Genomic DNA, 26,970 nt, shown 5'->3' on the forward strand with positions numbered 1-26,970 from the left:
TAAGAGACGCCAAATGCAGATCGACATCGAGAGAGAGGCCCTGTCACATGGCACTCGCGGTGTATACGCTGAAATGAAATGTAAATAATACATCTTTTGTAGTGGTCGTCGCTCTACTGCAATGTCACACGTGCCGAATGAATAGGAAAACAGTAGAACGTCCGCATAGGGCCATGTTTTTACCTCCACTGTCACGTGGCTGAATGTGTATAAGGCTGTGTGGCATCATTCAAACACAGCCAAACTGTCACTCTAGCTGTGTATCTCTATCAAAGTGGACATATGTCTTCACCTCGGTGGCGATTAAAACGATTTCGCCCCCGGGTGGGCTCGAACCACCAACCTTTCGGTTAACAGCCGAACGCGCTAGCCGATTGCGCCACGGAGGCCTTGACTTGCGGTCACTCCTGCTCTCTTTATCAATGCAACTCGTATACTTTCTGCAGGCACCTCGCAGAATGGTAGTATCTGCTTACGCCTCTTCACATGGATAACGTGCATGCACACTGTAGCGGAGCTCATTAACGAATGACATCGCCAAGCATGACATTCTACTACAAAATGCATACAAAACAGTGTTCCGCCTACACATTCAGTAAACCTCTGATGCAAGTAGAGCATTCTTTATCGGTTGTAGAACTTCCCCTTCATTCAGTGCACTGCCATTTGTTAGATGCTGCTCGAGCTAGCTCTGCTCTCAGCAGCAACGTTAAAAAAATGAATGCCTTCTGTGAGGGTCGAACTCACGACCCCTGGTTTACGAGACCAGTGCTCTACCACAGAGCTAAGAAGGCCGCAGCTTTGCCTTCCTGAGCTACTCCCGAATTGTCACGTCATCATACTGAATCTTACAGCCCTCGACCAGATATCGGATTTGACACACACATGCTGCTGGGGGTGTCCACCTTACCGTTTTCCAACTCTCTTCACTGTTTCACCCTTACGATCGACGACGAGCGTCAAGCCACCAAAGGTTTGCGGTCTGCGAAAAACTTGACCTAGTGCACAGCTTGTGGGATAGCGTGGCTCTACTGTGAAACGCGCCTTTCGACTCCTCTCTCCGGCTACAGTATGCTGTCGTCCACAGTGGCACTGAAGTTGCCCATTGGGCTTCATGTAAGGCGACTGCACGCCGCTCGGCCAACAGCGGCCTACTGCAGACCGACACTTAAGAGACGCCAAATGCAGATCGACATCGAGAGAGAGGCCCTGTCACATGGCACTCGCGGTGTATACGCTGAAATGAAATGTAAATAATACATCTTTTGTAGTGGTCGTCGCTCTACTGCAATGTCACACGTGCCGAATGAATAGGAAAACAGTAGAACGTCCGCATAGGGCCATGTTTTTACCTCCACTGTCACGTGGCTGAATGTGTATAAGGCTGTGTGGCATCATTCAAACACAGCCAAACTGTCACTCTAGCTGTGTATCTCTATCAAAGTGGACATATGTCTTCACCTCGGTGGCGATTAAAACGATTTCGCCCCCGGGTGGGCTCGAACCACCAACCTTTCGGTTAACAGCCGAACGCGCTAGCCGATTGCGCCACGGAGGCCTTGACTTGCGGTCACTCCTGCTCTCTTTATCAATGCAACTCGTATACTTTCTGCAGGCACCTCGCAGAATGGTAGTATCTGCTTACGCCTCTTCACATGGATAACGTGCATGCACACTGTAGCGGAGCTCATTAACGAATGACATCGCCAAGCATGACATTCTACTACAAAATGCATACAAAACAGTGTTCCGCCTACACATTCAGTAAACCTCTGATGCAAGTAGAGCATTCTTTATCGGTTGTAGAACTTCCCCTTCATTCAGTGCACTGCCATTTGTTAGATGCTGCTCGAGCTAGCTCTGCTCTCAGCAGCAACGTTAAAAAAATGAATGCCTTCTGTGAGGGTCGAACTCACGACCCCTGGTTTACGAGACCAGTGCTCTACCACAGAGCTAAGAAGGCCGCAGCTTTGCCTTCCTGAGCTACTCCCGAATTGTCACGTCATCATACTGAATCTTACAGCCCTCGACCAGATATCGGATTTGACACACACATGCTGCTGGGGGTGTCCACCTTACCGTTTTCCAACTCTCTTCACTGTTTCATCCTTACGATCGACGACGAGCGTCAAGCCACCAAAGGTTTGCGGTCTGCGAAAAACTTGACCTAGTGCACAGCTTGTGGGATAGCGTGGCTCTACTGTGAAACGCGCCTTTCGACTCCTCTCTCCGGCTACAGTATGCTGTCGTCCACAGTGGCACTGAAGTTGCCCATTGGGCTTCATGTAAGGCGACTGCACGCCGCTCGGCCAACAGCGGCCTACTGCAGACCGACACTTAAGAGACGCCAAATGCAGATCGACATCGAGAGAGAGGCCCTGTCACATGGCACTCGCGGTGTATACGCTGAAATGAAATGTAAATAATACATCTTTTGTAGTGGTCGTCGCTCTACTGCAATGTCACACGTGCCGAATGAATAGGAAAACAGTAGAACGTCCGCATAGGGCCATGTTTTTACCTCCACTGTCACGTGGCTGAATGTGTATAAGGGTGTGTGGCATCATTCAAACACAGCCAAACTGTCACTCTAGCTGTGTATCTCTATCAAAGTGGACATATGTCTTCACCTCGGTGGCGATTAAAACGATTTCGCCCCCGGGTGGGCTCGAACCACCAACCTTTCGGTTAACAGCCGAACGCGCTAGCCGATTGCGCCACGGAGGCCTTGACTTGCGGTCACTCCTGCTCTCTTTATCAATGCAACTCGTATACTTTCTGCAGGCACCTCGCAGAATGGTAGTATCTGCTTACGCCTCTTCACATGGATAACGTGCATGCACACTGTAGCGGAGCTCATTAACGAATGACATCGCCAAGCATGACATTCTACTACAAAATGCATACAAAACAGTGTTCCGCCTACACATTCAGTAAACCTCTGATGCAAGTAGAGCATTCTTTATCGGTTGTAGAACTTCCCCTTCATTCAGTGCACTGCCATTTGTTAGATGCTGCTCGAGCTAGCTCTGCTCAAGCAGCAACGTTAAAAAACTGAATGCCTTCTGTGAGGGTCGAACTCACGACCCCTGGTTCACGAGACCAGTGCTCTACCACTGAGCTAAGAAGGCCGCAGCTTTGCCTTCGTGAGCTACTCCCGAATTGTCACGTCATCATACTGAATCTTACAGCCCTCGACCAGATATCGGATTTGACACACACATGCTGCTGGGGGTGTCCACCTTACCGTTTTCCAAGTCTCTTCACTGTTTCACCCTTACGATCGACGACGAGCGTCAAGCCACCAAAGGTTTGCGGTCTGCGAAAAACTTGACCTAGTGCACAGCTTGTGGGATAGCGTGGCTCTACTGTGAAACGCGCCTTTCGACTCCTCTCTCCGGCTACAGTATGCTGTCGTCCACAGTGGCACTGAAGTTGCCCATTGGGCTTCATGTAAGGCGACTGCACGCCGCTCGGCCAACAGCGGCCTACTGCAGACCGACACTTAAGAGACGCCAAATGCAGATCGACATCGAGAGAGAGGCCCTGTCACATGGCACTCGCGGTGTATACGCTGAAATGAAATGTAAATAATACATCTTTTGTAGTGGTCGTCGCTCTACTGCAATGTCACACGTGCCGAATGAATAGGAAAACAGTAGAACGTCCGCATAGGGCCATGTTTTTACCTCCACTGTCACGTGGCTGAATGTGTATAAGGGTGTGTGGCATCATTCAAACACAGCCAAACTGTCACTCTAGCTGTGTATCTCTATCAAAGTGGACATATGTCTTCACCTCGGTGGCGATTAAAACGATTTCGCCCCCGGGTGGGCTCGAACCACCAACCTTTCGGTTAACAGCCGAACGCGCTAGCCGATTGCGCCACGGAGGCCTTGACTTGCGGTCACTCCTGCTCTCTTTATCAATGCAACTCGTATACTTTCTGCAGGCACCTCGCAGAATGGTAGTATCTGCTTACGCCTCTTCACATGGATAACGTGCATGCACACTGTAGCGGAGCTCATTAACGAATGACATCGCCAAGCATGACATTCTACTACAAAATGCATACAAAACAGTGTTCCGCCTACACATTCAGTAAACCTCTGATGCAAGTAGAGCATTCTTTATCGGTTGTAGAACTTCCCCTTCATTCAGTGCACTGCCATTTGTTAGATGCTGCTCGAGCTAGCTCTGCTCTCAGCAGCAACGTTAAAAAAATGAATGCCTTCTGTGAGGGTCGAACTCACGACCCCTGGTTTACGAGACCAGTGCTCTACCACAGAGCTAAGAAGGCCGCAGCTTTGCCTTCCTGAGCTACTCCCGAATTGTCACGTCATCATACTGAATCTTACAGCCCTCGACCAGATATCGGATTTGACACACACATGCTGCTGGGGGTGTCCACCTTACCGTTTTCCAACTCTCTTCACTGTTTCATCCTTACGATCGACGACGAGCGTCAAGCCACCAAAGGTTTGCGGTCTGCGAAAAACTTGACCTAGTGCACAGCTTGTGGGATAGCGTGGCTCTACTGTGAAACGCGCCTTTCGACTCCTCTCTCCGGCTACAGTATGCTGTCGTCCACAGTGGCACTGAAGTTGCCCATTGGGCTTCATGTAAGGCGACTGCACGCCGCTCGGCCAACAGCGGCCTACTGCAGACCGACACTTAAGAGACGCCAAATGCAGATCGACATCGAGAGAGAGGCCCTGTCACATGGCACTCGCGGTGTATACGCTGAAATGAAATGTAAATAATACATCTTTTGTAGTGGTCGTCGCTCTACTGCAATGTCACACGTGCCGAATGAATAGGAAAACAGTAGAACGTCCGCATAGGGCCATGTTTTTACCTCCACTGTCACGTGGCTGAATGTGTATAAGGGTGTGTGGCATCATTCAAACACAGCCAAACTGTCACTCTAGCTGTGTATCTCTATCAAAGTGGACATATGTCTTCACCTCGGTGGCGATTAAAACGATTTCGCCCCCGGGTGGGCTCGAACCACCAACCTTTCGGTTAACAGCCGAACGCGCTAGCCGATTGCGCCACGGAGGCCTTGACTTGCGGTCACTCCTGCTCTCTTTATCAATGCAACTCGTATACTTTCTGCAGGCACCTCGCAGAATGGTAGTATCTGCTTACGCCTCTTCACATGGATAACGTGCATGCACACTGTAGCGGAGCTCATTAACGAATGACATCGCCAAGCATGACATTCTACTACAAAATGCATACAAAACAGTGTTCCGCCTACACATTCAGTAAACCTCTGATGCAAGTAGAGCATTCTTTATCGGTTGTAGAACTTCCCCTTCATTCAGTGCACTGCCATTTGTTAGATGCTGCTCGAGCTAGCTCTGCTCTCAGCAGCAACGTTAAAAAAATGAATGCCTTCTGTGAGGGTCGAACTCACGACCCCTGGTTTACGAGACCAGTGCTCTACCACAGAGCTAAGAAGGCCGCAGCTTTGCCTTCCTGAGCTACTCCCGAATTGTCACGTCATCATACTGAATCTTACAGCCCTCGACCAGATATCGGATTTGACACACACATGCTGCTGGGGGTGTCCACCTTACCGTTTTCCAACTCTCTTCACTGTTTCACCCTTACGATCGACGACGAGCGTCAAGCCACCAAAGGTTTGCGGTCTGCGAAAAACTTGACCTAGTGCACAGCTTGTGGGATAGCGTGGCTCTACTGTGAAACGCGCCTTTCGACTCCTCTCTCCGGCTACAGTATGCTGTCGTCCACAGTGGCACTGAAGTTGCCCATTGGGCTTCATGTAAGGCGACTGCACGCCGCTCGGCCAACAGCGGCCTACTGCAGACCGACACTTAAGAGACGCCAAATGCAGATCGACATCGAGAGAGAGGCCCTGTCACATGGCACTCGCGGTGTATACGCTGAAATGAAATGTAAATAATACATCTTTTGTAGTGGTCGTCGCTCTACTGCAATGTCACACGTGCCGAATGAATAGGAAAACAGTAGAACGTCCGCATAGGGCCATGTTTTTACCTCCACTGTCACGTGGCTGAATGTGTATAAGGCTGTGTGGCATCATTCAAACACAGCCAAACTGTCACTCTAGCTGTGTATCTCTATCAAAGTGGACATATGTCTTCACCTCGGTGGCGATTAAAACGATTTCGCCCCCGGGTGGGCTCGAACCACCAACCTTTCGGTTAACAGCCGAACGCGCTAGCCGATTGCGCCACGGAGGCCTTGACTTGCGGTCACTCCTGCTCTCTTTATCAATGCAACTCGTATACTTTCTGCAGGCACCTCGCAGAATGGTAGTATCTGCTTACGCCTCTTCACATGGATAACGTGCATGCACACTGTAGCGGAGCTCATTAACGAATGACATCGCCAAGCATGACATTCTACTACAAAATGCATACAAAACATTGTTCCGCCTACACATTCAGTAAACCTCTGATGCAAGTAGAGAATTCTTTATCGGTTGTAGATCTTCCCCTTCATTCAGTGCACTGCCATTTGTTAGATGCTGCTCGAGCTAGCTCTGCTCTCAGCAGCAACGTTAAAAAATGAATGCCTTCTGTGAGGGTCGAACTCACGACCCCTGGTTTACGAGACCAGTGCTCTACCACAGAGCTAAGAAGGCCGCAGCTTTGCCTTCCTGAGCTACTCCCGAATTGTCACGTCATCATACTGAATCTTACAGCCCTCGACCAGATATCGGATTTGACACACACATGCTGCTGGGGGTGTCCACCTTACCGTTTTCCAACTCTCTTCACTGTTTCACCCTTACGATCGACGACGAGCGTCAAGCCACCAAAGGTTTGCGGTCTGCGAAAAACTTGACCTAGTGCACAGCTTGTGGGATAGCGTGGCTCTACTGTGAAACGCGCCTTTCGACTCCTCTCTCCGGCTACAGTATGCTGTCGTCCACAGTGGCACTGAAGTTGCCCATTGGGCTTCATGTAAGGCGACTGCACGCCGCTCGGCCAACAGCGGCCTACTGCAGACCGACACTTAAGAGACGCCAAATGCAGATCGACATCGAGAGAGAGGCCCTGTCACATGGCACTCGCGGTGTATACGCTGAAATGAAATGTAAATAATACATCTTTTGTAGTGGTCGTCGCTCTACTGCAATGTCACACGTGCCGAATGAATAGGAAAACAGTAGAACGTCCGCATAGGGCCATGTTTTTACCTCCACTGTCACGTGGCTGAATGTGTATAAGGGTGTGTGGCATCATTCAAACACAGCCAAACTGTCACTCTAGCTGTGTATCTCTATCAAAGTGGACATATGTCTTCACCTCGGTGGCGATTAAAACGATTTCGCCCCCGGGTGGGCTCGAACCACCAACCTTTCGGTTAACAGCCGAACGCGCTAGCCGATTGCGCCACGGAGGCCTTGACTTGCGGTCACTCCTGCTCTCTTTATCAATGCAACTCGTATACTTTCTGCAGGCACCTCGCAGAATGGTAGTATCTGCTTACGCCTCTTCACATGGATAACGTGCATGCACACTGTAGCGGAGCTCATTAACGAATGACATCGCCAAGCATGACATTCTACTACAAAATGCATACAAAACAGTGTTCCGCCTACACATTCAGTAAACCTCTGATGCAAGTAGAGCATTCTTTATCGGTTGTAGAACTTCCCCTTCATTCAGTGCACTGCCATTTGTTAGATGCTGCTCGAGCTAGCTCTGCTCTCAGCAGCAACGTTAAAAGAATGAATGCCTTCTGTGAGGGTCGAACTCACGACCCCTGGTTTACGAGACCAGTGCTCTACCACAGAGCTAAGAAGGCCGCAGCTTTGCCTTCGTGAGCTACTCCCGAATTGTCACGTCATCATACTGAATCTTACAGCCCTCGACCAGATATCGGATTTGACACACACATGCTGCTGGGGGTGTCCACCTTACCGTTTTCCAACTCTCTTCACTGTTTCATCCTTACGATCGACGACGAGCGTCAAGCCACCAAAGGTTTGCGGTCTGCGAAAAACTTGACCTAGTGCACAGCTTGTGGGATAGCGTGGCTCTACTGTGAAACGCGCCTTTCGACTCCTCTCTCCGGCTACAGTATGCTGTCGTCCACAGTGGCACTGAAGTTGCCCATTGGGCTTCATGTAAGGCGACTGCACGCCGCTCGGCCAACAGCGGCCTACTGCAGACCGACACTTAAGAGACGCCAAATGCAGATCGACATCGAGAGAGAGGCCCTGTCACATGGCACTCGCGGTGTATACGCTGAAATGAAATGTAAATAATACATCTTTTGTAGTGGTCGTCGCTCTACTGCAATGTCACACGTGCCGAATGAATAGGAAAACAGTAGAACGTCCGCATAGGGCCATGTTTTTACCTCCACTGTCACGTGGCTGAATGTGTATAAGGGTGTGTGGCATCATTCAAACACAGCCAAACTGTCACTCTAGCTGTGTATCTCTATCAAAGTGGACATATGTCTTCACCTCGGTGGCGATTAAAACGATTTCGCCCCCGGGTGGGCTCGAACCACCAACCTTTCGGTTAACAGCCGAACGCGCTAGCCGATTGCGCCACGGAGGCCTTGACTTGCGGTCACTCCTGCTCTCTTTATCAATGCAACTCGTATACTTTCTGCAGGCACCTCGCAGAATGGTAGTATCTGCTTACGCCTCTTCACATGGATAACGTGCATGCACACTGTAGCGGAGCTCATTAACGAATGACATCGCCAAGCATGACATTCTACTACAAAATGCATACAAAACAGTGTTCCGCCTACACATTCAGTAAACCTCTGATGCAAGTAGAGCATTCTTTATAGGTTGTAGAACTTCCCCTTCATTCAGTGCACTGCCATTTGTTAGATGCTGCTCGAGCTAGCTCTGCTCTCAGCAGCAACGTTAAAAGAATGAATGCCTTCTGTGAGGGTCGAACTCACGACCCCTGGTTTACGAGACCAGTGCTCTACCACAGAGCTAAGAAGGCCGCAGCTTTGCCTTCGTGAGCTACTCCCGAATTGTCACGTCATCATACTGAATCTTACAGCCCTCGACCAGATATCGGATTTGACACACACATGCTGCTGGGGGTGTCCACCTTACCGTTTTCCAACTCTCTTCACTGTTTCATCCTTACGATCGACGACGAGCGTCAAGCCACCAAAGGTTTGCGGTCTGCGAAAAACTTGACCTAGTGCACAGCTTGTGGGATAGCGTGGCTCTACTGTGAAACGCGCCTTTCGACTCCTCTCTCCGGCTACAGTATGCTGTCGTCCACAGTGGCACTGAAGTTGCCCATTGGGCTTCATGTAAGGCGACTGCACGCCGCTCGGCCAACAGCGGCCTACTGCAGACCGACACTTAAGAGACGCCAAATGCAGATCGACATCGAGAGAGAGGCCCTGTCACATGGCACTCGCGGTGTATACGCTGAAATGAAATGTAAATAATACATCTTTTGTAGTGGTCGTCGCTCTACTGCAATGTCACACGTGCCGAATGAATAGGAAAACAGTAGAACGTCCGCATAGGGCCATGTTTTTACCTCCACTGTCACGTGGCTGAATGTGTATAAGGGTGTGTGGCATCATTCAAACACAGCCAAACTGTCACTCTAGCTGTGTATCTCTATCAAAGTGGACATATGTCTTCACCTCGGTGGCGATTAAAACGATTTCGCCCCCGGGTGGGCTCGAACCACCAACCTTTCGGTTAACAGCCGAACGCGCTAGCCGATTGCGCCACGGAGGCCTTGACTTGCGGTCACTCCTGCTCTCTTTATCAATGCAACTCGTATACTTTCTGCAGGCACCTCGCAGAATGGTAGTATCTGCTTACGCCTCTTCACATGGATAACGTGCATGCACACTGTAGCGGAGCTCATTAACGAATGACATCGCCAAGCATGACATTCTACTACAAAATGCATACAAAACAGTGTTCCGCCTACACATTCAGTAAACCTCTGATGCAAGTAGAGCATTCTTTATAGGTTGTAGAACTTCCCCTTCATTCAGTGCACTGCCATTTGTTAGATGCTGCTCGAGCTAGCTCTGCTCTCAGCAGCAACGTTAAAAGAATGAATGCCTTCTGTGAGGGTCGAACTCACGACCCCTGGTTTACGAGACCAGTGCTCTACCACAGAGCTAAGAAGGCCGCAGCTTTGCCTTCGTGAGCTACTCCCGAATTGTCACGTCATCATACTGAATCTTACAGCCCTCGACCAGATATCGGATTTGACACACACATGCTGCTGGGGGTGTCCACCTTACCGTTTTCCAACTCTCTTCACTGTTTCATCCTTACGATCGACGACGAGCGTCAAGCCACCAAAGGTTTGCGGTCTGCGAAAAACTTGACCTAGTGCACAGCTTGTGGGATAGCGTGGCTCTACTGTGAAACGCGCCTTTCGACTCCTCTCTCCGGCTACAGTATGCTGTCGTCCACAGTGGCACTGAAGTTGCCCATTGGGCTTCATGTAAGGCGACTGCACGCCGCTCGGCCAACAGCGGCCTACTGCAGACCGACACTTAAGAGACGCCAAATGCAGATCGACATCGAGAGAGAGGCCCTGTCACATGGCACTCGCGGTGTATACGCTGAAATGAAATGTAAATAATACATCTTTTGTAGTGGTCGTCGCTCTACTGCAATGTCACACGTGCCGAATGAATAGGAAAACAGTAGAACGTCCGCATAGGGCCATGTTTTTACCTCCACTGTCACGTGGCTGAATGTGTATAAGGCTGTGTGGCATCATTCAAACACAGCCAAACTGTCACTCTAGCTGTGTATCTCTATCAAAGTGGACATATGTCTTCACCTCGGTGGCGATTAAAACGATTTCGCCCCCAGGTGGGCTCGAACAACCAACCTTTCGGTTAACAGCCGAACGCGCTAGCCGATTGCGCCACGGAGGCCTTGACTTGCGGTCACTCCTGCTCTCTTTATCAATGCAACTCGTATACTTTCTGCAGGCACCTCGCAGAATGGTAGTATCTGCTTACGCCTCTTCACATGGATAACGTGCATGCACACTGTAGCGGAGCTCATTAACGAATGACATCGCCAAGCATGACATTCTACTACAAAATGCATACAAAACAGTGTTCCGCCTACACATTCAGTAAACCTCTGATGCAAGTAGAGCATTCTTTATCGGTTGTAGAACTTCCCCTTCATTCAGTGCACTGCCATTTGTTAGATGCTGCTCGAGCTAGCTCTGCTCAAGCAGCAACGTTAAAAAACTGAATGCCTTCTGTGAGGGTCGAACTCACGACCCCTGGTTCACGAGACCAGTGCTCTACCACTGAGCTAAGAAGGCCGCAGCTTTGCTTTCGTGAGCTACTCCCGAATTGTCACGTCATCATACTGAATCTTACAGCCCTCGACCAGATATCGGATTTGACACACACATGCTGCTGGGGGTGTCCACCTTACCGTTTTCCAAGTCTCTTCACTGTTTCACCCTTACGATCGACGACGAGCGTCAAGCCACCAAAGGTTTGCGGTCTGCGAAAAACTTGACCTAGTGCACAGCTTGTGGGATAGCGTGGCTCTACTGTGAAACGCGCCTTTCGACTCCTCTCTCCGGCTACAGTATGCTGTCGTCCACAGTGGCACTGAAGTTGCCCATTGGGCTTCATGTAAGGCGACTGCACGCCGCTCGGCCAACAGCGGCCTACTGCAGACCGACACTTAAGAGACGCCAAATGCAGATCGACATCGAGAGAGAGGCCCTGTCACATGGCACTCGCGGTGTATACGCTGAAATGAAATGTAAATAATACATCTTTTGTAGTGGTCGTCGCTCTACTGCAATGTCACACGTGCCGAATGAATAGGAAAACAGTAGAACGTCCGCATAGGGCCATGTTTTTACCTCCACTGTCACGTGGCTGAATGTGTATAAGGGTGTGTGGCATCATTCAAACACAGCCAAACTGTCACTCTAGCTGTGTATCTCTATCAAAGTGGACATATGTCTTCACCTCGGTGGCGATTAAAACGATTTCGCCCCCGGGTGGGCTCGAACCACCAACCTTTCGGTTAACAGCCGAACGCGCTAGCCGATTGCGCCACGGAGGCCTTGACTTGCGGTCACTCCTGCTCTCTTTATCAATGCAACTCGTATACTTTCTGCAGGCACCTCGCAGAATGGTAGTATCTGCTTACGCCTCTTCACATGGATAACGTGCATGCACACTGTAGCGGAGCTCATTAACGAATGACATCGCCAAGCATGACATTCTACTACAAAATGCATACAAAACAGTGTTCCGCCTACACATTCAGTAAACCTCTGATGCAAGTAGAGCATTCTTTATCGGTTGTAGAACTTCCCCTTCATTCAGTGCACTGCCATTTGTTAGATGCTGCTCGAGCTAGCTCTGCTCTCAGCAGCAACGTTAAAAGAATGAATGCCTTCTGTGAGGGTCGAACTCACGACCCCTGGTTTACGAGACCAGTGCTCTACCACAGAGCTAAGAAGGCCGCAGCTTTGCCTTCGTGAGCTACTCCCGAATTGTCACGTCATCATACTGAATCTTACAGCCCTCGACCAGATATCGGATTTGACACACACATGCTGCTGGGGGTGTCCACCTTACCGTTTTCCAACTCTCTTCACTGTTTCATCCTTACGATCGACGACGAGCGTCAAGCCACCAAAGGTTTGCGGTCTGCGAAAAACTTGACCTAGTGCACAGCTTGTGGGATAGCGTGGCTCTACTGTGAAACGCGCCTTTCGACTCCTCTCTCCGGCTACAGTATGCTGTCGTCCACAGTGGCACTGAAGTTGCCCATTGGGCTTCATGTAAGGCGACTGCACGCCGCTCGGCCAACAGCGGCCTACTGCAGACCGACACTTAAGAGACGCCAAATGCAGATCGACATCGAGAGAGAGGCCCTGTCACATGGCACTCGCGGTGTATACGCTGAAATGAAATGTAAATAATACATCTTTTGTAGTGGTCGTCGCTCTACTGCAATGTCACACGTGCCGAATGAATAGGAAAACAGTAGAACGTCCGCATAGGGCCATGTTTTTACCTCCACTGTCACGTGGCTGAATGTGTATAAGGCTGTGTGGCATCATTCAAACACAGCCAAACTGTCACTCTAGCTGTGTATCTCTATCAAAGTGGACATATGTCTTCACCTCGGTGGCGATTAAAACGATTTCGCCCCCAGGTGGGCTCGAACAACCAACCTTTCGGTTAACAGCCGAACGCGCTAGCCGATTGCGCCACGGAGGCCTTGACTTGCGGTCACTCCTGCTCTCTTTATCAATGCAACTCGTATACTTTCTGCAGGCACCTCGCAGAATGGTAGTATCTGCTTACGCCTCTTCACATGGATAACGTGCATGCACACTGTAGCGGAGCTCATTAACGAATGACATCGCCAAGCATGACATTCTACTACAAAATGCATACAAAACAGTGTTCCGCCTACACATTCAGTAAACCTCTGATGCAAGTAGAGCATTCTTTATCGGTTGTAGAACTTCCCCTTCATTCAGTGCACTGCCATTTGTTAGATGCTGCTCGAGCTAGCTCTGCTCAAGCAGCAACGTTAAAAAACTGAATGCCTTCTGTGAGGGTCGAACTCACGACCCCTGGTTCACGAGACCAGTGCTCTACCACTGAGCTAAGAAGGCCGCAGCTTTGCTTTCGTGAGCTACTCCCGAATTGTCACGTCATCATACTGAATCTTACAGCCCTCGACCAGATATCGGATTTGACACACACATGCTGCTGGGGGTGTCCACCTTACCGTTTTCCAAGTCTCTTCACTGTTTCACCCTTACGATCGACGACGAGCGTCAAGCCACCAAAGGTTTGCGGTCTGCGAAAAACTTGACCTAGTGCACAGCTTGTGGGATAGCGTGGCTCTACTGTGAAACGCGCCTTTCGACTCCTCTCTCCGGCTACAGTATGCTGTCGTCCACAGTGGCACTGAAGTTGCCCATTGGGCTTCATGTAAGGCGACTGCACGCCGCTCGGCCAACAGCGGCCTACTGCAGACCGACACTTAAGAGACGCCAAATGCAGATCGACATCGAGAGAGAGGCCCTGTCACATGGCACTCGCGGTGTATACGCTGAAATGAAATGTAAATAATACATCTTTTGTAGTGGTCGTCGCTCTACTGCAATGTCACACGTGCCGAATGAATAGGAAAACAGTAGAACGTCCGCATAGGGCCATGTTTTTACCTCCACTGTCACGTGGCTGAATGTGTATAAGGGTGTGTGGCATCATTCAAACACAGCCAAACTGTCACTCTAGCTGTGTATCTCTATCAAAGTGGACATATGTCTTCACCTCGGTGGCGATTAAAACGATTTCGCCCCCGGGTGGGCTCGAACCACCAACCTTTCGGTTAACAGCCGAACGCGCTAGCCGATTGCGCCACGGAGGCCTTGACTTGCGGTCACTCCTGCTCTCTTTATCAATGCAACTCGTATACTTTCTGCAGGCACCTCGCAGAATGGTAGTATCTGCTTACGCCTCTTCACATGGATAACGTGCATGCACACTGTAGCGGAGCTCATTAACGAATGACATCGCCAAGCATGACATTCTACTACAAAATGCATACAAAACAGTGTTCCGCCTACACATTCAGTTAACCTGTGATGCAAGTAGAGCATTCTTTATCGGTTGTAGAACTTCCCCTTCATTCAGTGCACTGCCATTTGTTAGATGCTGCTCGAGCTAGCTCTGCTCTCAGCAGCAACGTTAAAAGAATGAATGCCTTCTGTGAGGGTCGAACTCACGACCCCTGGTTTACGAGACCAGTGCTCTACCACAGAGCTAAGAAGGCCGCAGCTTTGCCTTCGTGAGCTACTCCCGAATTGTCACGTCATCATACTGAATCTTACAGCCCTCGACCAGATATCGGATTTGACACACACATGCTGCTGGGGGTGTCCACCTTACCGTTTTCCAACTCTCTTCACTGTTTCATCCTTACGATCGACGACGAGCGTCAAGCCACCAAAGGTTTGCGGTCTGCGAAAAACTTGACCTAGTGCACAGCTTGTGGGATAGCGTGGCTCTACTGTGAAACGCGCCTTTCGACTCCTCTCTCCGGCTACAGTATGCTGTCGTCCACAGTGGCACTGAAGTTGCCCATTGGGCTTCATGTAAGGCGACTGCACGCCGCTCGGCCAACAGCGGCCTACTGCAGACCGACACTTAAGAGACGCCAAATGCAGATCGACATCGAGAGAGAGGCCCTGTCACATGGCACTCGCGGTGTATACGCTGAAATGAAATGTAAATAATACATCTTTTGTAGTGGTCGTCGCTCTACTGCAATGTCACACGTGCCGAATGAATAGGAAAACAGTAGAACGTCCGCATAGGGCCATGTTTTTACCTCCACTGTCACGTGGCTGAATGTGTATAAGGCTGTGTGGCATCATTCAAACACAGCCAAACTGTCACTCTAGCTGTGTATCTCTATCAAAGTGGACATATGTCTTCACCTCGGTGGCGATTAAAACGATTTCGCCCCCGGGTGGGCTCGAACCACCAACCTTTCGGTTAACAGCCGAACGCGCTAGCCGATTGCGCCACGGAGGCCTTGACTTGCGGTCACTCCTGCTCTCTTTATCAATGCAACTCGTATACTTTCTGCAGGCACCTCGCAGAATGGTAGTATCTGCTTACGCCTCTTCACATGGATAACGTGCATGCACACTGTAGCGGAGCTCATTAACGAATGACATCGCCAAGCATGACATTCTACTACAAAATGCATACAAAACAGTGTTCCGCCTACACATTCAGTAAACCTCTGATGCAAGTAGAGCATTCTTTATCGGTTGTAGAACTTCCCCTTCATTCAGTGCACTGCCATTTGTTAGATGCTGCTCGAGCTAGCTCTGCTCTCAGCAGCAACGTTAAAAGAATGAATGCCTTCTGTGAGGGTCGAACTCACGACCCCTGGTTTACGAGACCAGTGCTCTACCACAGAGCTAAGAAGGCCGCAGCTTTGCCTTCGTGAGCTACTCCTGAATTGTCACGTCATCATACTGAATCTTACAGCCCTCGACCAGATATCGGATTTGACACACACATGCTGCTGGGGGTGTCCACCTTACCGTTTTCCAACTCTCTTCACTGTTTCATCCTTACGATCGACGACGAGCGTCAAGCCACCAAAGGTTTGCGGTCTGCGAAAAACTTGACCTAGTGCACAGCTTGTGGGATAGCGTGGCTCTACTGTGAAACGCGCCTTTCGACTCCTCTCTCCGGCTACAGTATGCTGTCGTCCACAGTGGCACTGAAGTTGCCCATTGGGCTTCATGTAAGGCGACTGCACGCCGCTCGGCCAACAGCGGCCTACTGCAGACCGACACTTAAGAGACGCCAAATGCAGATCGACATCGAGAGAGAGGCCCTGTCACATGGCACTCGCGGTGTATACGCTGAAATGAAATGTAAATAATACATCTTTTGTAGTGGTCGTCGCTCTACTGCAATGTCACACGTGCCGAATGAATAGGAAAACAGTAGAACGTCCGCATAGGGCCATGTTTTTACCTCCACTGTCACGTGGCTGAATGTGTATAAGGCTGTGTGGCATCATTCAAACACAGCCAAACTGTCACTCTAGCTGTGTATCTCTATCAAAGTGGACATATGTCTTCACCTCGGTGGCGATTAAAACGATTTCGCCCCCAGGTGGGCTCGAACAACCAACCTTTCGGTTAACAGCCGAAAGCGCTAGCCGATTGCGCCACGGAGGCCTTGACTTGCGGTCACTCCTGCTCTCTTTATCAATGCAACTCGTATACTTTCTGCAGGCACCTCGCAGAATGGTAGTATCTGCTTACGCCTCTTCACATGGATAACGTGCATGCACACTGTAGCGGAGCTCATTAACGAATGACATCGCCAAGCATGACATTCTACTACAAAATGCATACAAAACATTGTTCCGCCTACACATTCAGTAAACCTCTGATGCAAGTAGAGAATTCTTTATCGGTTGTAGATCTTCCCCTTCATTCAGTGCACTGCCATTTGTTAGATGCTGCTCGAGCTAGCTCTGCTCTCAGCAGCAACGTTAAAAAATGAATGCCTTCTGTGAGGGTCGAACTCACGACCCCTGGTTTACGAGACCAGTGCTCTACCACAGAGCTAAGAAGGCCGCAGCTTTGCCTTCCTGAGCTACTCCCGAATTGTCACGTCATCATACTGAATCTTACAGCCCTCGACCAGATATCGGATTTGACACACACATGCTGCTGGGGGTGTCCACCTTACCGTTTTCCAACTCTCTTCACTGTTTCACCCTTACGATCGACGACGAGCGTCAAGCCACCAAAGGTTTGCGGTCTGCGAAAAACTTGACCTAGTGCACAGCTTGTGGGATAGCGTGGCTCTACTGTGAAACGCGCCTTTCGACTCCTCTCTCCGGCTACAGTATGCTGTCGTCCACAGTGGCACTGAAGTTGCCCATTGGGCTTCATGTAAGGCGACTGCACGCCGCTCGGCCAACAGCGGCCTACTGCAGACCGACACTTAAGAGACGCCAAATGCAGATCGACATCGAGAGAGAGGCCCTGTCACATGGCACTCGCGGTGTATACGCTGAAATGAAATGTAAATAATACATCTTTTGTAGTGGTCGTCGCTCTACTGCAATGTCACACGTGCCGAATGAATAGGAAAACAGTAGAACGTCCGCATAGGGCCATGTTTTTACCTCCACTGTCACGTGGCTGAATGTGTATAAGGCTGTGTGGCATCATTCAAACACAGCCAAACTGTCACTCTAGCTGTGTATCTCTATCAAAGTGGACATATGTCTTCACCTCGGTGGCGATTAAAACGATTTCGCCCCCGGGTGGGCTCGAACCACCAACCTTTCGGTTAACAGCCGAACGCGCTAGCCGATTGCGCCACGGAGGCCTTGACTTGCGGTCACTCCTGCTCTCTTTATCAATGCAACTCGTATACTTTCTGCAGGCACCTCGCAGAATGGTAGTATCTGCTTACGCCTCTTCACATGGATAACGTGCATGCACACTGTAGCGGAGCTCATTAACGAATGACATCGCCAAGCATGACATTCTACTACAAAATGCATACAAAACAGTGTTCCGCCTACACATTCAGTAAACCTCTGATGCAAGTAGAGCATTCTTTATCGGTTGTAGAACTTCCCCTTCATTCAGTGCACTGCCATTTGTTAGATGCTGCTCGAGCTAGCTCTGCTCTCAGCAGCAACGTTAAAAGAATGAATGCCTTCTGTGAGGGTCGAACTCACGACCCCTGGTTTACGAGACCAGTGCTCTACCACAGAGCTAAGAAGGCCGCAGCTTTGCCTTCGTGAGCTACTCCCGAATTGTCACGTCATCATACTGAATCTTACAGCCCTCGACCAGATATCGGATTTGACACACACATGCTGCTGGGGGTGTCCACCTTACCGTTTTCCAACTCTCTTCACTGTTTCATCCTTACGATCGACGACGAGCGTCAAGCCACCAAAGGTTTGCGGTCTGCGAAAAACTTGACCTAGTGCACAGCTTGTGGGATAGCGTGGCTCTACTGTGAAACGCGCCTTTCGACTCCTCTCTCCGGCTACAGTATGCTGTCGTCCACAGTGGCACTGAAGTTGCCCATTGGGCTTCATGTAAGGCGACTGCACGCCGCTCGGCCAACAGCGGCCTACTGCAGACCGACACTTAAGAGACGCCAAATGCAGATCGACATCGAGAGAGAGGCCCTGTCACATGGCACTCGCGGTGTATACGCTGAAATGAAATGTAAATAATACATCTTTTGTAGTGGTCGTCGCTCTACTGCAATGTCACACGTGCCGAATGAATAGGAAAACAGTAGAACGTCCGCATAGGGCCATGTTTTTACCTCCACTGTCACGTGGCTGAATGTGTATAAGGCTGTGTGGCATCATTCAAACACAGCCAAACTGTCACTCTAGCTGTGTATCTCTATCAAAGTGGACATATGTCTTCACCTCGGTGGCGATTAAAACGATTTCGCCCCCAGGTGGGCTCGAACAACCAACCTTTCGGTTAACAGCCGAACGCGCTAGCCGATTGCGCCACGGAGGCCTTGACTTGCGGTCACTCCTGCTCTCTTTATCAATGCAACTCGTATACTTTCTGCAGGCACCTCGCAGAATGGTAGTATCTGCTTACGCCTCTTCACATGGATAACGTGCATGCACACTGTAGCGGAGCTCATTAACGAATGACATCGCCAAGCATGACATTCTACTACAAAATGCATACAAAACAGTGTTCCGCCTACACATTCAGTAAACCTCTGATGCAAGTAGAGCATTCTTTATCGGTTGTAGAACTTCCCCTTCATTCAGTGCACTGCCATTTGTTAGATGCTGCTCGAGCTAGCTCTGCTCAAGCAGCAACGTTAAAAAACTGAATGCCTTCTGTGAGGGTCGAACTCACGACCCCTGGTTCACGAGACCAGTGCTCTACCACTGAGCTAAGAAGGCCGCAGCTTTGCCTTCGTGAGCTACTCCCGAATTGTCACGTCATCATACTGAATCTTACAGCCCTCGACCAGATATCGGATTTGACACACACATGCTGCTGGGGGTGTCCACCTTACCGTTTTCCAAGTCTCTTCACTGTTTCACCCTTACGATCGACGACGAGCGTCAAGCCACCAAAGGTTTGCGGTCTGCGAAAAACTTGACCTAGTGCACAGCTTGTGGGATAGCGTGGCTCTACTGTGAAACGCGCCTTTCGACTCCTCTCTCCGGCTACAGTATGCTGTCGTCCACAGTGGCACTGAAGTTGCCCATTGGGCTTCATGTAAGGCGACTGCACGCCGCTCGGCCAACAGCGGCCTACTGCAGACCGACACTTAAGAGACGCCAAATGCAGATCTACAACGAGAGAGAGGCCCTGTCACATGGCACTCGCGGTGTATACGCTGAAAAGAAATGTAAATAATACATCTTTTGTAGTGGTCGTTGCTCTACTGCAGTGTCACACATGCCGAATGAATAGGAAAACAGTACGCACTGCACGCCGCTCGGCCAACAGCGGCCTACAGCAGACCGACACTTAAGAGACGCCAAATGCAGATCGACATCGAGAGAGAGGCCCTGTCACATGGCACTCGCGGTGTATACGCTGAAATGAAATGTAAATAATACATCTTTTGTAGTGGTCGTCGCTCTACTGCAGTGTCACACATGCCGAATGAATAGGAAAACAGTAGAACGTCCGCATAGGGCCATGTTTTTACCTCCACTGTCACGTGGCTGTCACTCTAGCTGTGTATCTCTATCAAGGTGGACATATGTCTTCCGCTCGGTGGCGATTAAAACGATTTCGCCCCCAGGTGGGCTCGAACCACCAACCTTTCGGTTAACAGCCGAACGCGCTAGCCGATTGCGCCACGGAGGCCTTGACTTGCGGTCACTCCTGCTCTCTTTATCAATGCAACTCGTATACTTTCTGCAGGCACCTCGCAGAATGGTAGTATCTGCTTACGCCTCTTCACATGGATAACGTGCATGCACACTGTAGCGGAGCTCATTAACGAATGACATCGCCAAGCATGACATTCTACTACAAAATGCATACAAAACAGTGTTCCGCCTACACATTCAGTAAACCTCTGATGCAAGTAGAGCATTCTTTATCGGTTGTAGAACTTCCCCTTCATTCAGTGCACTGCCATTTGTTAGATGCTGCTCGAGCTAGCTCTGCTCTCAGCAGCAACGTTAAAAAATGAATGCCTTCTGTGAGGGTCGAACTCACGACCCCTGGTTTACCAGACCAGTGCTCTACCACAGAGCTAAGAAGGCCGCAGCTTTGCCTTCGTGAGCTACTCCCGAATTGTCACGTTATCATACTGAATCTTACAGCCCTCGACCAGATATCGGATTTGACACACACATGCTGCTGGGGGTGTCCACCTTACCGTTTTCCAACTCTCTTCACTGTTTCATCCTTACGATCGACGACGAGCGTCAAGCCACCAAAGGTTTGCGGTCTGCGAAAAACTTGACCTAGTGCACAGCTTGTGGGATAGCGTGGCTCTACTGTGAAACGCGCCTTTCGACTCCTCTCTCCGGCTACAGTATGCTGTCGTCCACAGTGGCACTGAAGTTGCCCATTGGGCTTCATGTAAGGCGACTGCACGCCGCTCGGCCAACAGCGGCCTACTGCAGACCGACACTTAAGAGACGCCAAATGCAGATCGACATCGAGAGAGAGGCCCTGTCACATGGCACTCGCGGTGTATACGCTGAAATGAAATGTAAATAATACATCTTTTGTAGTGGTCGTCGCTCTACTGCAATGTCACACGTGCCGAATGAATAGGAAAACAGTAGAACGTCCGCATAGGGCCATGTTTTTACCTCCACTGTCACGTGGCTGAATGTGTATAAGGGTGTGTGGCATCATTCAAACACAGCCAAACTGTCACTCTAGCTGTGTATCTCTATCAAAGTGGACATATGTCTTCACCTCGGTGGCGATTAAAACGATTTCGCCCCCGGGTGGGCTCGAACCACCAACCTTTCGGTTAACAGCCGAACGCGCTAGCCGATTGCGCCACGGAGGCCTTGACTTGCGGTCACTCCTGCTCTCTTTATCAATGCAACTCGTATACTTTCTGCAGGCACCTCGCAGAATGGTAGTATCTGCTTACGCCTCTTCACATGGATAACGTGCATGCACACTGTAGCGGAGCTCATTAACGAATGACATCGCCAAGCATGACATTCTACTACAAAATGCATACAAAACAGTGTTCCGCCTACACATTCAGTAAACCTCTGATGCAAGTAGAGCATTCTTTATCGGTTGTAGAACTTCCCCTTCATTCAGTGCACTGCCATTTGTTAGATGCTGCTCGAGCTAGCTCTGCTCTCAGCAGCAACGTTAAAAGAATGAATGCCTTCTGTGAGGGTCGAACTCACGACCCCTGGTTTACGAGACCAGTGCTCTACCACAGAGCTAAGAAGGCCGCAGCTTTGCCTTCCTGAGCTACTCCCGAATTGTCACGTCATCATACTGAATCTTACAGCCCTCGACCAGATATCGGATTTGACACACACATGCTGCTGGGGGTGTCCACCTTACCGTTTTCCAACTCTCTTCACTGTTTCATCCTTACGATCGACGACGAGCGTCAAGCCACCAAAGGTTTGCGGTCTGCGAAAAACTTGACCTAGTGCACAGCTTGTGGGATAGCGTGGCTCTACTGTGAAACGCGCCTTTCGACTCCTCTCTCCGGCTACAGTATGCTGTCGTCCACAGTGGCACTGAAGTTGCCCATTGGGCTTCATGTAAGGCGACTGCACGCCGCTCGGCCAACAGCGGCCTACTGCAGACCGACACTTAAGAGACGCCAAATGCAGATCGACATCGAGAGAGAGGCCCTGTCACATGGCACTCGCGGTGTATACGCTGAAATGAAATGTAAATAATACATCTTTTGTAGTGGTCGTCGCTCTACTGCAATGTCACACGTGCCGAATGAATAGGAAAACAGTAGAACGTCCGCATAGGGCCATGTTTTTACCTCCACTGTCACGTGGCTGAATGTGTATAAGGCTGTGTGGCATCATTCAAACACAGCCAAACTGTCACTCTAGCTGTGTATCTCTATCAAAGTGGACATATGTCTTCACCTCGGTGGCGATTAAAACGATTTCGCCCCCGGGTGGGCTCGAACCACCAACCTTTCGGTTAACAGCCGAACGCGCTAGCCGATTGCGCCACGGAGGCCTTGACTTGCGGTCACTCCTGCTCTCTTTATCAATGCAACTCGTATACTTTCTGCAGGCACCTCGCAGAATGGTAGTATCTGCTTACGCCTCTTCACATGGATAACGTGCATGCACACTGTAGCGGAGCTCATTAACGAATGACATCGCCAAGCATGACATTCTACTACAAAATGCATACAAAACATTGTTCCGCCTACACATTCAGTAAACCTCTGATGCAAGTAGAGAATTCTTTATCGGTTGTAGATCTTCCCCTTCATTCAGTGCACTGCCATTTGTTAGATGCTGCTCGAGCTAGCTCTGCTCTCAGCAGCAACGTTAAAAAAATGAATGCCTTCTGTGAGGGTCGAACTCACGACCCCTGGTTTACGAGACCAGTGCTCTACCACTGAGCTAAGAAGGCCGCAGCTTTGCCTTCGTGAGCTACTCCCGAATTGTCACGTCATCATACTGAATCTTACAGCCCTCGACCAGATATCGGATTTGACACACACATGCTGCTGGGGGTGTCCACCTTACCGTTTTCCAACTCTCTTCACTGTTTCATCCTTACGATCGACGACGAGCGTCAAGCCACCAAAGGTTTGCGGTCTGCGAAAAACTTGACCTAGTGCACAGCTTGTGGGATAGCGTGGCTCTACTGTGAAACGCGCCTTTCGACTCCTCTCTCCGGCTACAGTATGCTGTCGTCCACAGTGGCACTGAAGTTGCCCATTGGGCTTCATGTAAGGCGACTGCACGCCGCTCGGCCAACAGCGGCCTACTGCAGACCGACACTTAAGAGACGCCAAATGCAGATCGACATCGAGAGAGAGGCCCTGTCACATGGCACTCGCGGTGTATACGCTGAAATGAAATGTAAATAATACATCTTTTGTAGTGGTCGTCGCTCTACTGCAATGTCACACGTGCCGAATGAATAGGAAAACAGTAGAACGTCCGCATAGGGCCATGTTTTTACCTCCACTGTCACGTGGCTGAATGTGTATAAGGCTGTGTGGCATCATTCAAACACAGCCAAACTGTCACTCTAGCTGTGTATCTCTATCAAAGTGGACATATGTCTTCACCTCGGTGGCGATTAAAACGATTTCGCCCCCGGGTGGGCTCGAACCACCAACCTTTCGGTTAACAGCCGAACGCGCTAGCCGATTGCGCCACGGAGGCCTTGACTTGCGGTCACTCCTGCTCTCTTTATCAATGCAACTCGTATACTTTCTGCAGGCACCTCGCAGAATGGTAGTATCTGCTTACGCCTCTTCACATGGATAACGTGCATGCACACTGTAGCGGAGCTCATTACCGAATGACATCGCCAAGCATGACATTCTACTACAAAATGCATACAAAACATTGTTCCGCCTACACATTCAGTAAACCTCTGATGCAAGTAGAGAATTCTTTATCGGTTGTAGATCTTCCCCTTCATTCAGTGCACTGCCATTTGTTAGATGCTGCTCGAGCTAGCTCTGCTCTCAGCAGCAACGTTAAAAAAATGAATGCCTTCTGTGAGGGTCGAACTCACGACCCCTGGTTTACGAGACCAGTGCTCTACCACTGAGCTAAGAAGGCCGCAGCTTTGCCTTCGTGAGCTACTCCCGAATTGTCACGTCATCATACTGAATCTTACAGCCCTCGACCAGATATCGGATTTGACACACACATGCTGCTGGGGGTGTCCACCTTACCGTTTTCCAACTCTCTTCACTGTTTCATCCTTACGATCGACGACGAGCGTCAAGCCACCAAAGGTTTGCGGTCTGCGAAAAACTTGACCTAGTGCACAGCTTGTGGGATAGCGTGGCTCTACTGTGAAACGCGCCTTTCGACTCCTCTCTCCGGCTACAGTATGCTGTCGTCCACAGTGGCACTGAAGTTGCCCATTGGGCTTCATGTAAGGCGACTGCACGCCGCTCGGCCAACAGCGGCCTACTGCAGACCGACACTTAAGAGACGCCAAATGCAGATCGACATCGAGAGAGAGGCCCTGTCACATGGCACTCGCGGTGTATACGCTGAAATGAAATGTAAATAATACATCTTTTGTAGTGGTCGTCGCTCTACTGCAATGTCACACGTGCCGAATGAATAGGAAAACAGTAGAACGTCCGCAAGGGGCCATGTTTTTACCTCCACTGTCACGTGGCTGAATGTGTATAAGGGTGTGTGGCATCATTCAAACACAGCCAAACTGTCACTCTAGCTGTGTATCTCTATCAAAGTGGACATATGTCTTCACCTCGGTGGCGATTAAAACGATTTCGCCCCCAGGTGGGCTCGAACAACCAACCTTTCGGTTAACAGCCGAACGCGCTAGCCGATTGCGCCACGGAGGCCTTGACTTGCGGTCACTCCTGCTCTCTTTATCAATGCAACTCGTATACTTTCTGCAGGCACCTCGCAGAATGGTAGTATCTGCTTACGCCTCTTCACATGGATAACGTGCATGCACACTGTAGCGGAGCTCATTAACGAATGACATCGCCAAGCATGACATTCTACTACAAAATGCATACAAAACATTGTTCCGCCTACACATTCAGTAAACCTCTGATGCAAGTAGAGAATTCTTTATCGGTTGTAGATCTTCCCCTTCATTCAGTGCACTGCCATTTGTTAGATGCTGCTCGAGCTAGCTCTGCTCTCAGCAGCAACGTTAAAAAAATGAATGCCTTCTGTGAGGGTCGAACTCACGACCCCTGGTTTACGAGACCAGTGCTCTACCACAGAGCTAAGAAGGCCGCAGCTTTGCCTTCGTGAGCTACTCCCGAATTGTCACGTCATCATACTGAATCTTACAGCCCTCGACCAGATATCGGATTTGACACACACATGCTGCTGGGGGTGTCCACCTTACCGTTTTCCAAGTCTCTTCACTGTTTCACCCTTACGATCGACGACGAGCGTCAAGCCACCAAAGGTTTGCGGTCTGCGAAAAACTTGACCTAGTGCACAGCTTGTGGGATAGCGTGGCTCTACTGTGAAACGCGCCTTTCGACTCCTCTCTCCGGCTACAGTATGCTGTCGTCCACAGTGGCACTGAAGTTGCCCATTGGGCTTCATGTAAGGCGACTGCACGCCGCTCAGCCAACAGCGGCCTACTGCAGACCGACACTTAAGAGACGCCAAATGCAGATCGACATCGAGAGAGAGGCCCTGTCACATGGCACTCGCGGTGTATACGCTGAAATGAAATGTAAATAATACATCTTTTGTAGTGGTCGTCGCTCTACTGCAATGTCACACGTGCCGAATGAATAGGAAAACAGTAGAACGTCCGCATAGGGCCATGTTTTTACCTCCACTGTCACGTGGCTGAATGTGTATAAGGGTGTGTGGCATCATTCAAACACAGCCAAACTGTCACTCTAGCTGTGTATCTCTATCAAAGTGGACATATGTCTTCACCTCGGTGGCGATTAAAACGATTTCGCCCCCGGGTGGGCTCGAACCACCAACCTTTCGGTTAACAGCCGAACGCGCTAGCCGATTGCGCCACGGAGGCCTTGACTTGCGGTCACTCCTGCTCTCTTTATCAATGCAACTCGTATACTTTCTGCAGGCACCTCGCAGAATGGTAGTATCTGCTTACGCCTCTTCACATGGATAACGTGCATGCACACTGTAGCGGAGCTCATTAACGAATGACATCGCCAAGCATGACATTCTACTACAAAATGCATACAAAACAGTGTTCCGCCTACACATTCAGTAAACCTCTGATGCAAGTAGAGCATTCTTTATCGGTTGTAGAACTTCCCCTTCATTCAGTGCACTGCCATTTGTTAGATGCTGCTCGAGCTAGCTCTGCTCTCAGCAGCAACGTTAAAAGAATGAATGCCTTCTGTGAGGGTCGAACTCACGACCCCTGGTTTACGAGACCAGTGCTCTACCACAGAGCTAAGAAGGCCGCAGCTTTGCCTTCGTGAGCTACTCCCGAATTGTCACGTCATCATACTGAATCTTACAGCCCTCGACCAGATATCGGATTTGACACACACATGCTGCTGGGGGTGTCCACCTTACCGTTTTCCAACTCTCTTCACTGTTTCATCCTTACGATCGACGACGAGCGTCAAGCCACCAAAGGTTTGCGGTCTGCGAAAAACTTGACCTAGTGCACAGCTTGTGGGATAGCGTGGCTCTACTGTGAAACGCGCCTTTCGACTCCTCTCTCCGGCTACAGTATGCTGTCGTCCACAGTGGCACTGAAGTTG

The 26,970-nt window shown here is 50.0% G+C and overlaps 46 non-coding genes across 46 annotated transcripts; all 46 read right to left on the reverse strand.

Annotated features, from left to right (window-relative positions):
- Positions 1–315: 315 nt before the first annotated feature.
- On the reverse strand, positions 316–389 carry Trnan-guu (transfer RNA asparagine (anticodon GUU)). The gene has a single exon. It is a non-coding gene; the product is annotated as a tRNA-Asn (tRNA).
- Positions 390–722: 333 nt separating this feature from the next.
- Trnat-cgu (transfer RNA threonine (anticodon CGU)) lies at positions 723–794 on the reverse strand. The gene has a single exon. It is a non-coding gene; the product is annotated as a tRNA-Thr (tRNA).
- A 690-nt stretch (positions 795–1,484) lies between these two features.
- Trnan-guu (transfer RNA asparagine (anticodon GUU)) lies at positions 1,485–1,558 on the reverse strand. The gene has a single exon. It is a non-coding gene; the product is annotated as a tRNA-Asn (tRNA).
- Positions 1,559–1,891: 333 nt separating this feature from the next.
- On the reverse strand, positions 1,892–1,963 carry Trnat-cgu (transfer RNA threonine (anticodon CGU)). Its single transcript has one exon. It is a non-coding gene; the product is annotated as a tRNA-Thr (tRNA).
- A 690-nt stretch (positions 1,964–2,653) lies between these two features.
- Positions 2,654–2,727, reverse strand: Trnan-guu (transfer RNA asparagine (anticodon GUU)). The gene has a single exon. It is a non-coding gene; the product is annotated as a tRNA-Asn (tRNA).
- Positions 2,728–3,059: 332 nt separating this feature from the next.
- On the reverse strand, positions 3,060–3,131 carry Trnat-cgu (transfer RNA threonine (anticodon CGU)). Its single transcript has one exon. It is a non-coding gene; the product is annotated as a tRNA-Thr (tRNA).
- A 690-nt stretch (positions 3,132–3,821) lies between these two features.
- Trnan-guu (transfer RNA asparagine (anticodon GUU)) lies at positions 3,822–3,895 on the reverse strand. Its single transcript has one exon. It is a non-coding gene; the product is annotated as a tRNA-Asn (tRNA).
- A 333-nt stretch (positions 3,896–4,228) lies between these two features.
- On the reverse strand, positions 4,229–4,300 carry Trnat-cgu (transfer RNA threonine (anticodon CGU)). The gene has a single exon. It is a non-coding gene; the product is annotated as a tRNA-Thr (tRNA).
- A 690-nt stretch (positions 4,301–4,990) lies between these two features.
- Trnan-guu (transfer RNA asparagine (anticodon GUU)) lies at positions 4,991–5,064 on the reverse strand. Its single transcript has one exon. It is a non-coding gene; the product is annotated as a tRNA-Asn (tRNA).
- Positions 5,065–5,397: 333 nt separating this feature from the next.
- Trnat-cgu (transfer RNA threonine (anticodon CGU)) lies at positions 5,398–5,469 on the reverse strand. Its single transcript has one exon. It is a non-coding gene; the product is annotated as a tRNA-Thr (tRNA).
- A 690-nt stretch (positions 5,470–6,159) lies between these two features.
- On the reverse strand, positions 6,160–6,233 carry Trnan-guu (transfer RNA asparagine (anticodon GUU)). Its single transcript has one exon. It is a non-coding gene; the product is annotated as a tRNA-Asn (tRNA).
- A 332-nt stretch (positions 6,234–6,565) lies between these two features.
- Positions 6,566–6,637, reverse strand: Trnat-cgu (transfer RNA threonine (anticodon CGU)). Its single transcript has one exon. It is a non-coding gene; the product is annotated as a tRNA-Thr (tRNA).
- Positions 6,638–7,327: 690 nt separating this feature from the next.
- Positions 7,328–7,401, reverse strand: Trnan-guu (transfer RNA asparagine (anticodon GUU)). Its single transcript has one exon. It is a non-coding gene; the product is annotated as a tRNA-Asn (tRNA).
- A 333-nt stretch (positions 7,402–7,734) lies between these two features.
- Positions 7,735–7,806, reverse strand: Trnat-cgu (transfer RNA threonine (anticodon CGU)). Its single transcript has one exon. It is a non-coding gene; the product is annotated as a tRNA-Thr (tRNA).
- Positions 7,807–8,496: 690 nt separating this feature from the next.
- Trnan-guu (transfer RNA asparagine (anticodon GUU)) lies at positions 8,497–8,570 on the reverse strand. The gene has a single exon. It is a non-coding gene; the product is annotated as a tRNA-Asn (tRNA).
- A 333-nt stretch (positions 8,571–8,903) lies between these two features.
- Trnat-cgu (transfer RNA threonine (anticodon CGU)) lies at positions 8,904–8,975 on the reverse strand. Its single transcript has one exon. It is a non-coding gene; the product is annotated as a tRNA-Thr (tRNA).
- A 690-nt stretch (positions 8,976–9,665) lies between these two features.
- Trnan-guu (transfer RNA asparagine (anticodon GUU)) lies at positions 9,666–9,739 on the reverse strand. The gene has a single exon. It is a non-coding gene; the product is annotated as a tRNA-Asn (tRNA).
- Positions 9,740–10,072: 333 nt separating this feature from the next.
- Trnat-cgu (transfer RNA threonine (anticodon CGU)) lies at positions 10,073–10,144 on the reverse strand. Its single transcript has one exon. It is a non-coding gene; the product is annotated as a tRNA-Thr (tRNA).
- Positions 10,145–10,834: 690 nt separating this feature from the next.
- Trnan-guu (transfer RNA asparagine (anticodon GUU)) lies at positions 10,835–10,908 on the reverse strand. Its single transcript has one exon. It is a non-coding gene; the product is annotated as a tRNA-Asn (tRNA).
- Positions 10,909–11,240: 332 nt separating this feature from the next.
- Positions 11,241–11,312, reverse strand: Trnat-cgu (transfer RNA threonine (anticodon CGU)). The gene has a single exon. It is a non-coding gene; the product is annotated as a tRNA-Thr (tRNA).
- Positions 11,313–12,002: 690 nt separating this feature from the next.
- Positions 12,003–12,076, reverse strand: Trnan-guu (transfer RNA asparagine (anticodon GUU)). Its single transcript has one exon. It is a non-coding gene; the product is annotated as a tRNA-Asn (tRNA).
- A 333-nt stretch (positions 12,077–12,409) lies between these two features.
- On the reverse strand, positions 12,410–12,481 carry Trnat-cgu (transfer RNA threonine (anticodon CGU)). The gene has a single exon. It is a non-coding gene; the product is annotated as a tRNA-Thr (tRNA).
- A 690-nt stretch (positions 12,482–13,171) lies between these two features.
- Positions 13,172–13,245, reverse strand: Trnan-guu (transfer RNA asparagine (anticodon GUU)). The gene has a single exon. It is a non-coding gene; the product is annotated as a tRNA-Asn (tRNA).
- Positions 13,246–13,577: 332 nt separating this feature from the next.
- Trnat-cgu (transfer RNA threonine (anticodon CGU)) lies at positions 13,578–13,649 on the reverse strand. The gene has a single exon. It is a non-coding gene; the product is annotated as a tRNA-Thr (tRNA).
- A 690-nt stretch (positions 13,650–14,339) lies between these two features.
- On the reverse strand, positions 14,340–14,413 carry Trnan-guu (transfer RNA asparagine (anticodon GUU)). Its single transcript has one exon. It is a non-coding gene; the product is annotated as a tRNA-Asn (tRNA).
- A 333-nt stretch (positions 14,414–14,746) lies between these two features.
- On the reverse strand, positions 14,747–14,818 carry Trnat-cgu (transfer RNA threonine (anticodon CGU)). Its single transcript has one exon. It is a non-coding gene; the product is annotated as a tRNA-Thr (tRNA).
- Positions 14,819–15,508: 690 nt separating this feature from the next.
- Positions 15,509–15,582, reverse strand: Trnan-guu (transfer RNA asparagine (anticodon GUU)). The gene has a single exon. It is a non-coding gene; the product is annotated as a tRNA-Asn (tRNA).
- Positions 15,583–15,915: 333 nt separating this feature from the next.
- On the reverse strand, positions 15,916–15,987 carry Trnat-cgu (transfer RNA threonine (anticodon CGU)). The gene has a single exon. It is a non-coding gene; the product is annotated as a tRNA-Thr (tRNA).
- Positions 15,988–16,677: 690 nt separating this feature from the next.
- Trnan-guu (transfer RNA asparagine (anticodon GUU)) lies at positions 16,678–16,751 on the reverse strand. Its single transcript has one exon. It is a non-coding gene; the product is annotated as a tRNA-Asn (tRNA).
- A 332-nt stretch (positions 16,752–17,083) lies between these two features.
- Positions 17,084–17,155, reverse strand: Trnat-cgu (transfer RNA threonine (anticodon CGU)). Its single transcript has one exon. It is a non-coding gene; the product is annotated as a tRNA-Thr (tRNA).
- Positions 17,156–17,845: 690 nt separating this feature from the next.
- Trnan-guu (transfer RNA asparagine (anticodon GUU)) lies at positions 17,846–17,919 on the reverse strand. The gene has a single exon. It is a non-coding gene; the product is annotated as a tRNA-Asn (tRNA).
- Positions 17,920–18,252: 333 nt separating this feature from the next.
- Positions 18,253–18,324, reverse strand: Trnat-cgu (transfer RNA threonine (anticodon CGU)). Its single transcript has one exon. It is a non-coding gene; the product is annotated as a tRNA-Thr (tRNA).
- A 690-nt stretch (positions 18,325–19,014) lies between these two features.
- Positions 19,015–19,088, reverse strand: Trnan-guu (transfer RNA asparagine (anticodon GUU)). Its single transcript has one exon. It is a non-coding gene; the product is annotated as a tRNA-Asn (tRNA).
- Positions 19,089–19,420: 332 nt separating this feature from the next.
- Trnat-cgu (transfer RNA threonine (anticodon CGU)) lies at positions 19,421–19,492 on the reverse strand. The gene has a single exon. It is a non-coding gene; the product is annotated as a tRNA-Thr (tRNA).
- Positions 19,493–20,340: 848 nt separating this feature from the next.
- On the reverse strand, positions 20,341–20,414 carry Trnan-guu (transfer RNA asparagine (anticodon GUU)). Its single transcript has one exon. It is a non-coding gene; the product is annotated as a tRNA-Asn (tRNA).
- A 332-nt stretch (positions 20,415–20,746) lies between these two features.
- On the reverse strand, positions 20,747–20,818 carry Trnat-ggu (transfer RNA threonine (anticodon GGU)). The gene has a single exon. It is a non-coding gene; the product is annotated as a tRNA-Thr (tRNA).
- Positions 20,819–21,508: 690 nt separating this feature from the next.
- On the reverse strand, positions 21,509–21,582 carry Trnan-guu (transfer RNA asparagine (anticodon GUU)). The gene has a single exon. It is a non-coding gene; the product is annotated as a tRNA-Asn (tRNA).
- A 333-nt stretch (positions 21,583–21,915) lies between these two features.
- On the reverse strand, positions 21,916–21,987 carry Trnat-cgu (transfer RNA threonine (anticodon CGU)). The gene has a single exon. It is a non-coding gene; the product is annotated as a tRNA-Thr (tRNA).
- Positions 21,988–22,677: 690 nt separating this feature from the next.
- On the reverse strand, positions 22,678–22,751 carry Trnan-guu (transfer RNA asparagine (anticodon GUU)). The gene has a single exon. It is a non-coding gene; the product is annotated as a tRNA-Asn (tRNA).
- A 333-nt stretch (positions 22,752–23,084) lies between these two features.
- On the reverse strand, positions 23,085–23,156 carry Trnat-cgu (transfer RNA threonine (anticodon CGU)). The gene has a single exon. It is a non-coding gene; the product is annotated as a tRNA-Thr (tRNA).
- Positions 23,157–23,846: 690 nt separating this feature from the next.
- On the reverse strand, positions 23,847–23,920 carry Trnan-guu (transfer RNA asparagine (anticodon GUU)). Its single transcript has one exon. It is a non-coding gene; the product is annotated as a tRNA-Asn (tRNA).
- A 333-nt stretch (positions 23,921–24,253) lies between these two features.
- Trnat-cgu (transfer RNA threonine (anticodon CGU)) lies at positions 24,254–24,325 on the reverse strand. The gene has a single exon. It is a non-coding gene; the product is annotated as a tRNA-Thr (tRNA).
- Positions 24,326–25,015: 690 nt separating this feature from the next.
- Trnan-guu (transfer RNA asparagine (anticodon GUU)) lies at positions 25,016–25,089 on the reverse strand. Its single transcript has one exon. It is a non-coding gene; the product is annotated as a tRNA-Asn (tRNA).
- A 333-nt stretch (positions 25,090–25,422) lies between these two features.
- Positions 25,423–25,494, reverse strand: Trnat-cgu (transfer RNA threonine (anticodon CGU)). The gene has a single exon. It is a non-coding gene; the product is annotated as a tRNA-Thr (tRNA).
- A 690-nt stretch (positions 25,495–26,184) lies between these two features.
- Positions 26,185–26,258, reverse strand: Trnan-guu (transfer RNA asparagine (anticodon GUU)). Its single transcript has one exon. It is a non-coding gene; the product is annotated as a tRNA-Asn (tRNA).
- A 333-nt stretch (positions 26,259–26,591) lies between these two features.
- Trnat-cgu (transfer RNA threonine (anticodon CGU)) lies at positions 26,592–26,663 on the reverse strand. Its single transcript has one exon. It is a non-coding gene; the product is annotated as a tRNA-Thr (tRNA).
- Between the last annotated feature and the right edge of the window lie 307 nt (positions 26,664–26,970).

Source organism: Schistocerca cancellata, unplaced genomic scaffold (genome assembly GCF_023864275.1).
Source record: "Schistocerca cancellata isolate TAMUIC-IGC-003103 unplaced genomic scaffold, iqSchCanc2.1 HiC_scaffold_826, whole genome shotgun sequence".
NCBI lineage: Eukaryota > Metazoa > Arthropoda > Insecta > Orthoptera > Acrididae > Schistocerca > Schistocerca cancellata.